The sequence below is a fragment of the Neoarius graeffei genome, chromosome 5, assembly GCF_027579695.1.
Source record: "Neoarius graeffei isolate fNeoGra1 chromosome 5, fNeoGra1.pri, whole genome shotgun sequence".
In the NCBI taxonomy this organism is placed as follows: domain Eukaryota; kingdom Metazoa; phylum Chordata; class Actinopteri; order Siluriformes; family Ariidae; genus Neoarius; species Neoarius graeffei.
In genome coordinates this window covers 14,488,395-14,503,794 of record NC_083573.1, presented here as the reverse complement: position 1 = coordinate 14,503,794, position 15,400 = coordinate 14,488,395, and the positions used below count along the sequence as shown (strand labels likewise).

The 15,400-nt window shown below is 40.7% G+C and overlaps 1 long non-coding RNA gene across 1 annotated transcript; it reads right to left on the bottom strand.

Annotated features, from left to right (window-relative positions):
- Positions 1-11,403: 11,403 nt before the first annotated feature.
- On the bottom strand, positions 11,404-13,439 carry LOC132885897 (uncharacterized). Its single transcript, XR_009654638.1, has 2 exons — positions 13,352-13,439; positions 11,404-11,472 (listed from the first exon to the last, which is right to left on the bottom strand). It is a non-coding gene; the product is annotated as an uncharacterized LOC132885897 (long non-coding RNA).
- Between the last annotated feature and the right edge of the window lie 1,961 nt (positions 13,440-15,400).

Genomic DNA, 15,400 nt, shown 5'->3' with positions numbered 1-15,400 from the left:
GCTGCGTAGAAGAAGGGTCCGGGTACTGAACTGGCCAGCCTGCAGTCCAGATCTTTCACCCATAGAAAACATTTGGTGTGTCATAAAATTGAAGATATGACAAAAAAGACCTAAGACAGCTGAGCAACTAAAATCCTACATTAGACAAGAATGGGTTAACATTCCTATCCCTAAACTCGAGCAACTTGTCTCCTCAGTCCCCAGACGTTTACAGACTGTTGTAAAGAGAAAAGGGGATGTCTCACAGTGGTAAACATGGCCTTGTCCCAACTTTTTTGAGATGTGTTGTTGTCATGAAATTTAAAATCACCTAATTTTTCTCTTTAAATGATACATTTTCTCAGTTGAAACATTTGGTATGTCATCTATGTTCTATTCTGAATAAAATATGGAATTTTGAAACTTCCACATCGTTACATTCCATTTTTATTTACAATTTGTACTTTGTCCCAACTTTTTTGGAATCGGGGTTGTAACTGTATCTCATCTTGATTGTGTTTCTGACATTTTACCTGGTTTATTGAGTCTGTTTGTTTTTAAATAAACCTCCGGTACATGGAGCCTCAAACTTCTCCCAAGTGTGTTACATAATACATTACTTACTTCGCTGATTCTAGTATTAAGGTGGTATTGTACACTGAGAAGAGGTACAACATCGTGGCAGTATTACTCTTATTAATTGTATCTCCTTCAATCCTGAAAACCTTGAGACTTCATTGAGTTTAATGAACACTTTACCGTTATAATACTGTTTTTAATCAGTGCAATCACATTCGATATAATCATATTCAGTATAATGCAATATAAAATACACCAAGTTTAATATATTTGCTGCTTGTTGGTTCAGGACATTTTGAGATTTTGAACTTTTGCATTTGCATTTTGATTAACTTCTCAAAGTTTTCCTTATGTTAAATTGGAGGAACCTTTAAATAAGAGTCTGGGTAGTTGCTGCGAGTCAAGGTCGTTCAGCCAACTGCACCTGATTTAATCTGTCTTTGGATCACAGATTGCCAAAAGATAGCAGTTGCAGCTAAAATAAAATAAAAGGTCAGAAACTCTGACTATCTGTTACCCCTTTTCGAGTAACAGGGAATAGATTTCGTTCTGATTCACGCACCAAATTTTGAACCATTCAGAGCATTTTGACCAAAAATGAATTGGTTCGGAGACTGAAAAGTTGGTTCCCAGTTGGAACCAAAAGATAGCTGGTGTTTAGTGTAATCCATAATGACATCAGTGGGTGTGTCATTAGTTTGGAGAGGATGCAGAGCGCAGCAATGGAGAATACAATGGAAAAGGATACATCTTCAGAAAAAAATAGAATGAAAACAATCAACAATCTACAATAACAGAACAAATGCTGGCAGGTAATCAGTGTACTCCACCATTTTGCTGCTACTGTTTTCTTCCATTGTGAATTGTGCAATGCACTCTGTTCATGATGAATCCTTGATTACAATGGCTCCACTCAAAATTGATGAAAAAGTAGGCTGGTTTGGTAGCTGGTACCAAGGTTCAAAGAATCCTGAAGGGAACTGATTCAAGAACCCATTCCCTGTGGTCAAAAAGGAGTATGTTTGGGAGCACCACAAGCCCCCTTCTATACTATAGGTCCCGCCGACAGAAGCCCCCAGTAATACTATACAAGCAAAATCTTCATAATACCAAAGACTAATTTTCCAAGGAACACTCCATGAAGATTCTGAAGTTTGTGGATGACCTCATGGCAGTTGACATCAACCTATGATTACAAGCAACTGGTGTCCTGTGGCTGGAGGGCAAGGTGGTGTAGTGGTTAGCACTGTCGCCTCACAGCAAGAAGGTTCTGGGTTTGAGCCCAGTGGCTGATGGGGGCCTTTCTGTGTTGAGTTTGCATGTTCCCTCTGGGTCTGTGTGGGTTTCCTCTGGGTGCTCTGGTTTTCCCCACAGTCCAAAGACATGCAGGTTAGGCTAATTGGTGGCTCTAAACTGACTGTAGGTGTGAATGTGAGTGTGAATGGTTGTTTGTCTCTATGTGCCAGGCCTGCGATAATTTGGTTACTTGTCCAGGGTGTACCCCACCTCTAGCCCATAGTCAGCTGGGATAGGCTCCAGCTTGCCTGCGACCCTGCACAGAATAAGTGGTTACAGATGATGGATGGATGGTATCCTGTGGCAGCCACATCCACCAATGCTCAACACTCTGAAAGGTTGTGCACTTTAGGAAACAAATACTTAGTGTGAGCTTTAACTCTCACACTTTACGCTCATTATTTGATAGACTATTAGGCTATTTTTCACATTTTTACACTATATAATATATTAAACTTTTATTTATGATGGTATACAGTCTCTGAAAATGGTTTACAGTGATGTGAATTTTTATTTCCTGGTCCCATTTGGATCTAAACATGTCAATCTAGACAACTTTGTTGGCTAAAATGACTAATCTTGCTACAGCCCCGATTCCAAAAAAGTTGGGACAAAGTACAAATTGTAAATAAAAATGGAATGCAATGATGTGGAAGTTTCAAAATTCCATATTTTATTCAGAATAGAACATAGATGACATATCAAATGTTTAAACTGAGAAAATGTATCATTTAAAGAGAAAAATTAGGTGATTTTAAATTTCATGACAACAACACATCTCAAAAAAGTTGGGACAAGGCCATGTTTACCACTGTGAGACATCCCCTTTTCTCTTTACAACAGTCTGTAAACATCTGGGGACTGAGGAGACAAGTTGCTCAAGTTTAGGGATAGGAATGTTAACCCATTCTTGTCTAATGTAGGATTCTAGTTGCTCAACTGTCTTAGGTCTTTTTTGTCGTATCTTCTGTTTTATGATGCGCCAAATGTTTTCTATGGGTGAAAGATCTGGACTGCAGGCTGGCCAGTTCAGTACCCGGACCCTTCTTCTACGCAGCCATGATGCTGTAATTGATGCAGTATGTGGTTTGGCATTGTCATGTTGGAAAATGCAAGGTCTTCCCTGAAAGAGACGTCGTCTGGATGGGAGCATATGTTGCTCTAGAACCTGGATATACCTTTCAGCATTGATGGTGTCTTTCCAGATGTGTAAGCTGCCCATGCCACACGCACTAATGCAACCTCATACCATCAGAGATGCAGGCTTCTGAACTGAGTGCCGATAACAACTTGGGTCGTCCTTCTCCTCTTTAGTCCGAATGACACGGCGTCCCTGATTTCCATAAAGAACTTCAAATATTGATTCGTCTGACCACAGAACAGTTTTCCACTTTGCCACAGTCCATTTTAAATGAGCCTTGGCCCAGAGAAGACGTCTGCGCTTCTGGATCATGTTTAGATACGGCTTCTTCTTTGAACTACAGGGTTTTAGCTGGCAACGGCGAATGGCACGGTGAATTGTGTTCACAGATAATGTTCTCTGGAAATATTCCTGAGCCCATTTTGTGATTTCCAATACAGAAGCATGCCTGTATGTGATGCAGTGCCGTCTAAGGGCCCGAAGATCACGGGCACCCAGTATGGTTTTCCGGCCTTGACCCTTACGCACAGAGATTCTTCCAGATTCTCTGAATCTTTTGATGATATTATGCACTGTAGATGATGATATGTTCAAACTCTTTGCAATTTTACACTGTCGAACTCCTTTCTGATATTGCTCCACTATTTGTCGGCGCAGAATTAGGGGGATTGGTGATCCTCTTCCCATCTTTACTTCTGAGAGCCGCTGCCACTCCAAGATGCTCTTTTTATACCCAGTCATGTTAATGACCTATTGCCAATTGACCTAATGAGTTGCAATTTGGTTGTCCAGCTGTTCCTTTTTTATACCTTTAACTTTTCCAGCCTCTTATTGCCCCTGTCCCAACTTTTTTGAGATGTGTTGCTGTCATGAAATTTCAAATGAGCCAATATTTGGCATGAAATTTCAAAATGTCTTACTTTCGACATTTGATATGTTGTCTATGTTCTATTGTGAATACAATATCAGGTTTTGAGATTTGTAAATTATTGCATTCCATTTTTATTTACAATTTGTACTTTGTCCCAACTTTTTTGGAATCGGGGTTGTATTATTCCATATATCAAGCCATATTGAAGATCCAGTAGACAAATATATAGCACATGCAAGAATGTGACATGTTAACATCTCGATATTATCACCTAAATCAACGAAATAAGTAACCTTGTAAATCCACAAACAGCAGGTGTCATGGTTATTGGAATTTCTGTTGAAAGCCTAGACAAAGGAAGTGAAAGTGGAGTAGAGTTCCAAGGGAGAAATCTTGAACCAGAGTCAGATAAACTACGCAGATTAACTGCAGGAAATAGGTTGATAGACCTTGATTTGGTTAACTTGCGCTCAGGTTGTGTTTCTGTTCTTTCTTAATCACTATATAAGATGTCAGATATTTTACATGTAAAATTAATTCATTCATTAATCATTATCTTTAGTAACAGTGCATTTTTTAATGTCCAGATCAGGGTCATGTTGGAATTCTGGGAACATTGGACACAAAGTAGAAAGACACTGGTCCATCACAGGTCACAATACATACACCCATTCACACACTCATACACACTTAGGGGCAGTTTAGATCGACAATTTCAACTACTGTTATGTTTTAGAGAGGTGGGAGAAAATTCATGTAATTCAAAACAGTAACTCAAACTCAGGATCGAGGATCAGGCATCCTGGATCTATGAAGTGGCAATGCGAAGTCATGCACCACTGTGCTGTACATGGGTTAAATTAGGTGTGAGTGTCAAGGCCTCTGCATGCTCTTGCGACAAGGCTTTCGCAGATAGCTTTTCGCAGACAGTTGTAATTTATTGTTGAGCGGGGAGTAATAGGCGTGCGCGATGTTATTCACCGGCACAACGCAAGGGGGCGCGAAGTCGCTAGGAGTAGTTGGTGGGTGTGGTTAATGGAGTGTTTATCCTCCGGTTACTTATAATGACTAGAACTTTTTTTTTTATAATGACTAGAACTGGAGTCGTATAGATGTACGTACTTCCTCAATCAACTGCTCTTCGTGCTGCTCCATCTTCGCTCGTGTTTTTAAAAATGCCAGTCGTGAAAACAAAACAAACCGGGAAAGTAGGGAAGCGGAAGTGCGTGTACAGCAGATGTAGAGTGGACCAATCAGAGCCCTATTGTCTGCGACGCTGTCTGCGAGGCTTCTGCGGTGGTCACAATTTTTGGGAGGTGCGCGCAGAGTGTCTGCGAAGGTGGGGGGGCTACGCAGACGCTATCTGCGACACCGTCTGCGAGGACTGGGTTGTCAGCATAAATTGGCCTTTAGTGTTATTGCTGTTTTTTATTATACCGCCACTCCAAAGGAGGGAGGGTATACTGTTTTTTCTTACCTCTGTCCGTCCGTCCATATCTCCATCTGTCCGTCCGAAACACCCTTTTTCTTAGCAACCACAAATCATAGCCACTTGGTACTTGGTACCAAACTTCAGCTTGAGGTTCTATACCATTTATACCATTTTCAGGTCTGTCCCACGTCGACTAACTGTTTACCAGCTGAATGTATTGATGAAACATATAGCGTGGATTTACAAACTTTTCATAACACTTTTCTCAGCAACTACAAATCACAACTACTTGATATTTGGTACTGAGCTTCAGCTTGGAATTCTATACTGTGTATACTGTTTTCAGATCTGTCGCACATTGGCTTCCTGTTTACTGACAGAATGTATTTACGAAACATACAGGGTGGATTTTGACGCTATTTTAAGAAGCAAAATGCTATTTCAAAATGAAAGTTTCCCAGGATGCTATTTGAAATACCTGGGGAGAACACTGCTCTTTACTTTTTCAGGGTTAATTATTTGTTGAAGTCAACATTCATAATAAGTGTCCTCTTCCTTCGATTGCTTGCGTTCTGATATAAGCGAGAGTGGGGGTATATGCAAGTGAGCAGGAGCTCACAGTTGATCTTCTTGTTGTACTGTTGAAAGAAAGGAATTCATTGATCAAACACAGCACAAAAGCTGATGGTAAAAAAGCTTCAAAGAACTCTTAAGGTGATGATACACGGGGCAACTTTTTGGGCAGTGTTGCCAGCAATGGGCAACCAGGTGAGACACAGAGCAACTAATTAGGGTGACCATTGGCAACAATCAATCAGATAAGAACAAATCTATTGCCAAGGAGACACACCACAAAGATGGACACTGAAACATTCACAGCTGTCACTTTTGTCTTGGCTTCAGCCTTCATTTCGCTCAAGTAAGTCTCACTTCTAGAACAAAACTAAGTAGATACTCTGTTCAAAAGATGATTTGACATAATTTTAACATTTATAAGTCAAAATAACCACGTTATTCTGTTAATAATAAACACTTTTGGCCACCCTAATGCCTCGTGACAGGTTGGCCCTAGCTGTCCTCAGGCCCACCTTGTCCCCAGCTCTGAAGGCGGCGTTCCGAGCCCACAGGAGCCTGTGGACTTCCCCTGTCAGCCATGGCTTCTGATTGGGCCGAATGCAGATGGTTCTGGTGACCGTAACGTCGTCCATGCACTTCCTCATGTAGGCAGTGACGGTCTCCGTGTACTCCTGTAGATCTGTGATGTTGTTGTAGGTGGCTGCCTGTCTGAACATGCTCCAGTCAGTCTAGTTCTTATCTAGAGTGTTTATACTGTTTATATTGTTTGTTTTTTCAATTATTCTATTTTTATTTATTGCATTGCCTGTTTGCACCATGAGTCAGAGAGGACTGAAATTTCATCTGTGCTGTATGTCGAGCATGTATAGCATATTTAACAATAAAGTTGACTTGACTTGACTTTTTATATCTCTGTAAAAATGCTACTAGACTCAATCACATATGCTACCAACTAATAACTGATATATACATCACATAATGGCAAAAACATAATTGTTTAATTCTCATCTCATCTCCTGAAAGGGTTTCTTTTTTAGATCCCGAAGTTTGTACTATTTCGCCCTTGGGTTCCACAAGTAGTCGTGCTCTGTATGTGAATTAGATCAGACCATTAGTTAGACAATCTCTATTACAACTCACAAAAAAAAAGCATGAGCTGCCCATCACTTTTTACTTGATGCAAGAGAGCTAACAATATCCCTTGATAATGTATTTGATGAGGTAAATTCACCATTTTGAGTTTACGCGTAACAACTTACCAGCATAAAAAGATATACGGTACGTTGTCTCTCTTTTTCTTCGCTCCACTGCTGTTGAGACGCAGCCATCTTTGTTGAAAATTTCAGAAGCTGCTAGCACTCTGATTGGATGATCTTAAAATGTTGCCCAAAATTCGTTCAGATAGAAATTATGTTGCCCAATCTCAATGCGTCAAAGCGGAATTAATTGCCCTGCAACATTGCCCAAAAAGTTGCCCTGTGTCTCATCACCTTTACTTTTTAAACCCAGTTGCAAAGCTAATACTCAGCCCTGACCTTTGACCTTGAGGACATCTCTGGAGATGAAAACTACAGAGAAACTCGTAGATATGAAGCAATTACAAGTTGTGTCCACCACCCATGACAGTGAGACTACCGTACATGTTCTCAATAGTTGCAGCTTTTATAAAGGCCTTTTCATAAGTAGGCGTAATCTGCTGGTGGATCAGATATTACAAAGCATTAAAGACAAGCAAGAAGTAACAACAAACATGTATAAACACTGTGCTGTACAAATGGACTGGTTCACTAACAAAAACATCAGCAATAACTCTGTGCAATACGCCATACACCCCAGACATCACTCTTATAATTGAAAATAGTAAAAGCAGTGACTATTATTGAAACAGGATGCTCTTTCAAATTGTATATGTTTCAACTTGTTTCACCTCCAAGTTGTTGAAATAGAGGCCACTGGTTGGCATTATCAAAAGCCTGGGTTGGGTTTTCACTGCCAACTAATTGTTCTTGTGTTTGGGAGTCTTGGGTATGTATATAAACGAGTTTAAAATGGGTTGCAGCTGGTTGGGTTAAGCAAGCCAAATCCAAAAAGGCTAGCGAAGTACTGCTCAATTTCTGCCATAATAGGCAGCGTGTCCATCTGGAGTCGATGATGTCATGTCTACCCATAACACCATAATACCCATAATCACAAGCATCAGATTGATAATGGAGGCGTGGTGCAAGCATTCTGTGTTTGATCCATGTCTGTACAAACTTGCAGCATGCTTCCATTAATGACTGGATCTGTAACTCTTTCTCTGTGTTAAGATCCAAATAAAAGTATTAAAATGGGTGTGTTTGAGAGACATGTTTTTATATCTTGGTGGGGACCAAATCTCCACACAAGTAATGCTTCTTCACAGAAACTGCAGCTTTTCAATTCCAAGCCAACTTTCTTTTAAGGTTATGTTTAGATTTATTCCAACCTTTCACTGCCACAACCAAATTCCCAATGTTGGAATAAAATCATGAGATTTTCGCTAGAGTTGTGGCACACTCCTGTCATCTCGATCATTTGGTTTAAGGTGGTCAGGATAGCTGTCTTAAGTCAGTTTTTTTCTTTTTTTGAAGTTCCAAAAAAAATCAACTGTGTTTAATATGATCTTTTTCATCTTGGCTCATGCAAATAGTGATGGGAACACTGTCAACAACCAAGTGGTGAGCGCTCTCTCTCTCTCTCTCTCTCTCTCTCTCTCTCCAGTACCAGACAGGAAGCAGCAAATCATTTACAGGAGCATCTCTCAAAAGGGATGTAGTTGCAGTCTTGAAAATAGTAACTCTACGTACAAGATCCACAGTCTTTGCAAAATCATAGTCTGTGACTAAATATACATTCTTTAGATGTGAGAGGGTATCTGTGTCTCTGTGTATGGTTTCTGAAATGGAAATTTCCATTGTTACCTCTGCCAACTTTGTTGGAGGAGGTTATATTTTCACCTCTGTTTGTTTGCTTATCTCATCTCTTCTCTATCCGCTTTATCCTGTTCTACAGGGTTGCAGGCAAGCCGGAGCCTATCCCAGCTGACTATGGGCGAAAGGCGGGGTACACCCTGGACAAGTCGCCAGGTCATCACAGGGCTGACACATAGACACAGACAACCATTCACACTCACATTCAGACCTACGGTCAATTTAGAGTCACCAGTTAACCTAACCTGCATGTCTCTGGACTGTTGGGAAAACCGGAGCACCCGGAGGAAACCCATGTGGACATGGGGAGAACATGCAAACTCCACACAGAAAGGCCCTCACCGGCCATGGGGCTCGAACCTGGACCTTCTTGCTGTGAGGCGACACCACTACACCACCGTGCCGCCTGTTTGTTTATTTGCAACATAATTCAAAAAGTAGTGAATGGATGTTCATGAAATTTGGAGGAAAGGTGAGCCATGGGTGAAGGAACAATTATTTAGATTTTGATCCAAATCCGGATATGTGTGGATCCAGGATCCGGATATGTATGCGAATGTAGGATTTTTTTACTTTTCCCAATGTAACTCAAAAAGTAGTGAACAGATTTTGACGAACTTTGGAGAAAAGCTGGGCCATAGGCCAAGGAACAATTAATTAGATTTTGATCCAAATCCAGATGTGTATGTGGATCCAGGATCAGGATATGTATGTGGATGCAGGATTTTTTTTTTTTGCCTGTTCCCAATGTAACTCAAAAAGTAGTGAACAGATTTTGATGAACTTTAGAGGAAAGGTGGGCCATGGGCCAAGGAACAATTGATTAGATTTTGATGCAAATCCAGATATGTATGTGGATCCAGGATCAGGATATGTATGTGGATGCAGGATTTTTTTTTGCATGTTCCCAATGTAACTCAAAAAGTTGTGAACGGATTTTGATGAACTTTGGAGAAAAGGTGGTGGAACAATTGATTTAGATTTTGATCCAAATCCAGATACACTATATTGCCAAAAGTATTTGCTCACCTATCCAAATTATCGGAATCAGGTGTTCCAATCACTTCCATGGCCACAGGTGTATAAGATCAAGCACCTAGGCATGCAGACTGTTTTTACAGTTTGGAGCTGGCCCCTTCCTCTTCCAACATGACTGTGCACCAGTGTACAAAGCAAGGTCCATAAAGACATGGATGACAGAGTCTGGTGTGGATGAACTTGATTGGCCTGCACAGAGTCCTGACCTCAACCCGATAGAACACCTTTGGGATGAATTAGAACGGAGACTGAGAGCTAGGCCTTCTCATCCAACATCAGTGTGTGACCTCACAAATGCGCTTCTGGAAGAATGGTCAAAAATTCCCATAAACACACTCCTAAACCTTGTGGACAGCCTTCCCAGAAGAGTTGAAGCTGTTCTAGCTGCAAAGGGTGGACCGACGTCATATTGAACCCTATGGATTAGGAATGGGATGTCACTTAAACTCATATGTGAGTCAAGGCAGGTGAGCAAAAACTTTTGGCAATATAGTGTATGTATGTGGATCCAGGATCTGGATATGTATGCGGATACAGGATTTTTTTTGCCTGTTCCCAAAAAGTAGCAAACAGATTTGGATGAAATTTGGTGTACAGCTTCAGTATTAGCCTAGGTTCAAGTGATTTGAGTTTGATGTTGATAATATGTAGCTTGGCAGAGGTATGCACTCTACCAGGTGCTCTAGTTTGCTTTGTTCCTGTTTACACCATAAACTGTAGGCAGTATAACTAACCATACAGTGGTGCTTGAAAGTTTGTGAACCCTTTAGAATTTTCTATATTTCTGCATAAATATGACCTAAAACATCATCAGATTTTCACATAAGTCCTAAAAGTAGATAAAGAGAACCCAGCCAAACAAATGAGACAAAAATATTCTACTTGGTCATTTATTTATTGAGGAAAATGATCTAATACATATCTGTGAGTGGCAAAAGTATGTGAACCTTTGCTTTCAGTATCTGGTGTGACCCAGCAATAATTGCAATTAAACGTCTCCTGTAACTGCCCAGATAGCAAAAGGGCGTTGATTCGACGGGGAATCATCGGCATGTTCTTCGACCATACGCCGTCGAATCATCGTGGATCACCGGCGTTGATTCAACACCGCTTTGCTCATACGAGTTTGCGTTGAAACGACGTTGAAAAGTGGATGGTGGCCGACAGAGAATAGACCCCCTTTCACCCTTTATTCAACTACGGATTTCGGTCGATTTATAGTTTAATTTTCGGCGATGATTCATCCAACTTTACTTCCTGTTTTATGTACAACAGGAAGGCTACAAATTAAGCAAAACAGGCTAAATTAAACTAGCTAACAATAAAGCATCAGGGCTCTTGCCTAGGATGAACACACACATGCATACTTCAACCATGAAAGTGAAACTTAATTTATATCAATGTGCGTAGGCTACGTCCTGTTTTATGTACAACAGGATATAAAAATGCATGCAACAATGCACCTCTCCTAATGTTTGTCAAGCTATCTAATGAGGCATAACTTTTAACATTTATAAGGAACAGAACACACTTGAACAAGTTTTTAGAAACATTTTATGATTTATTTATAATTTATAATTGTGGCCTATTCCTCCTGCGGCGCAGACACCTGTACATGGAAACAGAAAAACATAACCAAAACTAGACCGGACAATTCCCCGGGGGAAATTGTGAGAGGATGCAGTGCGCGAAGCAATTCGGTCACGCATGTTTGCTGGCCGTGAATGTGTGACCTGCAATGATGTTTCAATGCAATGATTATGTGTGTGCTTGAGACAGCAGCCGTCATGAAGAAGAGCTATTCAAGAGTATAAACAAAGTGACTACAGGCGGAAATTAGCATGTACTGCTATAACCTGGGACACACATCTGTCCTTACCACAAGGATAATGTTTAATTTGTGCACTGTCCCTTTTAAAAATAAAATAAACTCTAAACTCTAAGAAGAGTGTTTGTAGTTTGTATGTACGAACAGAAGTGTTCCTAATAAGGTGGGCGGCTAAGGTGAAGTGTCATGCCGACCGAGGCTGTTTTTTTTTTCACAAAAAAAAGAAATTCACAAAATTCTTTCACAGTGAGCACTAGAAGGGTCTCCTGAATAGACTGATGTAATTTTTTGTCTGTAGTGTTAAAAATTAGAGACTTTTCTGTCACTTTTATAATGGGTGTCAATGAGCTAAGACACACAAGGTCTTGAATTTTGTGCTGTGTTTTACTACGGAACAGGCCTCGAACAATGACAAATAACTCAACAACGGAAGCAGCTATTCACAAAATTCTTTCACAGTGAGCGCTAGAAAGGTCTCCTGAATAAAATGATGTATTTTTTTTGTCTGTAGTGTTAAAAATAATGACACTAGAGCGATTTAAAAATGAATGACTTTTCTCTCACGTATATAATGGGTGTCAATGAGGCCTGTCAGCTGCCCTGTCCTCAGTTTGACGCTTGTCATTCAAAAACTGTAAATCCTATCGTTTAGGTAGACACATTGTGTGAATCAGGACAAGTTTTACTACTACTTTTGAGAAAATCATGTCTGTAGAGTGAAATTTGTGGCTGAAAACACAGTTTAAGCGAGAAAGTTTGAGCTTTATTTTCAACCTCTCTCCACTCTAAGTTAACGAGCTTCACTGGTGTGTAACGCAATAGACACCCATTCAAAAGCCGGATTTTCTCCCAGAACCCACATGGCGTTTGAGCCGGGACTGATCCGAAAGTGTAGAACCTAGCAGAAAAGTTGAATGCCAGATCCACAGAGGAGAAGTTTTCCTACGTTTTAGAGTTTGAATCACGTCTCTAGGTGAAAGCATGCCAGAGCAGTGGATGTTTGAAAAAGTGCTTTTTTTCAATTAATTCCATAGAAATGAATAGGGTTTTTTTGGACGATTTTTTCGCGACTATGTCGCGAAAAAATCGTATTCTGTAGAGAAAAGTAATAGCATAGCGAGTCCGATCGAGCCGCACGTTTTGATATATTGTTTGTCTGTGTGCGATGTACGGTTATTGAGTTGATCGAAATCGAAAATTGCGTAGGAATAAGAAGAAGAAGAGGAAGAAAATACGTAGAAGAACAATAGTTGCAGTGCTTTGCACTGCAACCTATGGGCTCCCCTAGGGGAGCCCATAGGTTGCTGTGCTGCAGCACTGCATCCTAATTAATTTGATGCAGCATTGATAAAGAAAGTCAGCAGTAGGCTATGGGTTGATGGGTTACCCATATGATGAGGCTCGGGGCAAGGGAGAATGGATTTTTTTATTTCATAATTTATTTTTAATTTACTACTTATCTGTTTTTATTTATATATATTTGAATTATTTGGACATGGGGAAAAACTATATTTAAAATCCAAAGAGGGATGGAGGGAGGAAAATTAAAACAAAAGAAAGAAATGAAATACAGAGTAGAGTATATTTGATAAAATTAAGGATGTTTTTATTCAGTAAACATTTAAAAAATGTTCTACAACACTCTAGCCTAGTGACTTACCAGTAACAAAATAGACTTGAAGTATTCAGATCCGCTCTGCATAAAGCAGCTAAATCCTCTCTCTGTCTCCCGGCAGAAAGCTCCTTATTTTGCTCCCCTTGTGTCTCAATCACAGCTGGTATTCTGTAGAAAGACTTCTTTTCACCTTTCCCATCAGCTTTGTTGGAACACCCTAACACAGCACAAAAGTTTACCATTGTAGGTTTTTGATGAACCAAGTGCCTCGTGGGTTCACATACCGCACGCTGCCGTTATTTCCCCCTAATCACGAGTTTGTTGGTCTTCCAATATGGCGCAGGGTTTGTTTACTTCCGGTTTCGGGTGACGTCAGTGAAAGGGGTCTAATGGGGGCATTACCGCCACCCACTGGATTGGGGTGTAAAGCAGTCTGAACAAAATGTGTAAACAAACATAGGAGAAATGAACCCGTTTTTCTAACTCGTCCTCACTTAGTCTACTTTTCTTTTTTGATTAGTCTGGATTTGATATTGTAAATTTAAATGTGAATCAATGTATATTCATCGGACATGAACAAATGAATAAATCTTGAGTAATCTTGAGGGGCGTGTGTGTCCGGGGGGTATTGAACGAACCCTCCGATCCCCCCTGGCTACGGGCCAGAATTTATTCTGAACAATTAGTTGCTCATCCTACCAATGTTGAAAACTGGCCGGCAAAAGTGACGATGGTTCAACATCGTATATTCGACCTTCTCTGACGGTCGACAGATCAACCTTTACCCACGGTGATTCAACAGTGATAAATCGACCTTCTCCGACGGCGGAGAAATCGATGTTTCACGGCGCCGTTTCAGCGTTGATTTTCTGACTTACGATGGAAACCGACCATTCTGACCAAGAATCGGCGCCGTTTCAACGTCCCTCTGCTATCTGGGTGTTGATCAGTCCTGCACACCAGCTTGGAGGAATTTTAGCTCATTCCTCCATATGGAATGGCTTCAACTCTGGGATGTTGGGTTTCCTCACATGAACTGCTCGCTTCAGGTCCTTCCACAACATTTCGATTGGTTAAAGGTCAGGACTTTGACTTGGCCATTCCAAAACATTAACTTTATTCTTCTTTAACCATTCTTTGGTAGAACGACTTGTGTGCTTAGGGTCGTTGTCTTGCTGCATGACCCACCTTCTCTTGAGATTCAGTTCATGGACAGATGTCCTGATTTTCCTTTAGAATTCACTGGTATAATTCAGAATTCATTGTTCCATCAATGATGGCAAGCCGTCCTGGCCCAGATGCAGCAAAACAGGCCCACACCATGATACTACCACCACCATGTTTCACAGATGGGATAAGGTTCTTATGCTGGAGTGCAGTGTTTTCCTTTCTCCAAACATAACGGTTCTCATTTAAACCAAAAAGTTCTATTTTGGTCTCATCCATTCACAAAACGTTTTTCAACAGCCTTCTGGCTTGTCCACGTGATCTTTAGCAAACTGCAGTTGAGCAGCAATGTTCTTTTTGGAGAGCAGTGGCTTTCTCCTTGCAACCCTGCCATGCACACCATTGTTGTTCAGTGTTCTCCTGATGGTGGACTCATGAACATTAACATTAGCCAATGTGAGAGAGGCTTTCAGTTCCTTAGAAGTTACCCTGGGGTCCTTTGTGACCTCGCCAACTATTACACGCCTTGCTCTTGGAGTGATCTTTGTTGGTCGACCACTCCTGGGGAGGGTAACAATGGTCTTGACTTTCCTCCATTTGTACACAATCTGTCTGACTGTGGATTGGTGGAGTCCAAACTCTTTAGAGATGGTTTTGTAACCTTTTCCAGCCTGATGAGCATCAACAACGCTTTTTCTGAGGTCCTCAAAAATTTCCTTTGTTTGTGCCATGATACACTTCCACAAACATGTGTTGTGAAGATCGGACTTTGATAGATCTCTGTTGTTTAAATAAAACAGGGTGCCCACTCACACCTGATTGTCATCCCATTGATTGAAAACACCTGACTCTAATTTCACCCTCAAATTAACTGCTCAGAGGTTCACATACTTTTTCCACTGACAGATATGTAATATTGGATCATTT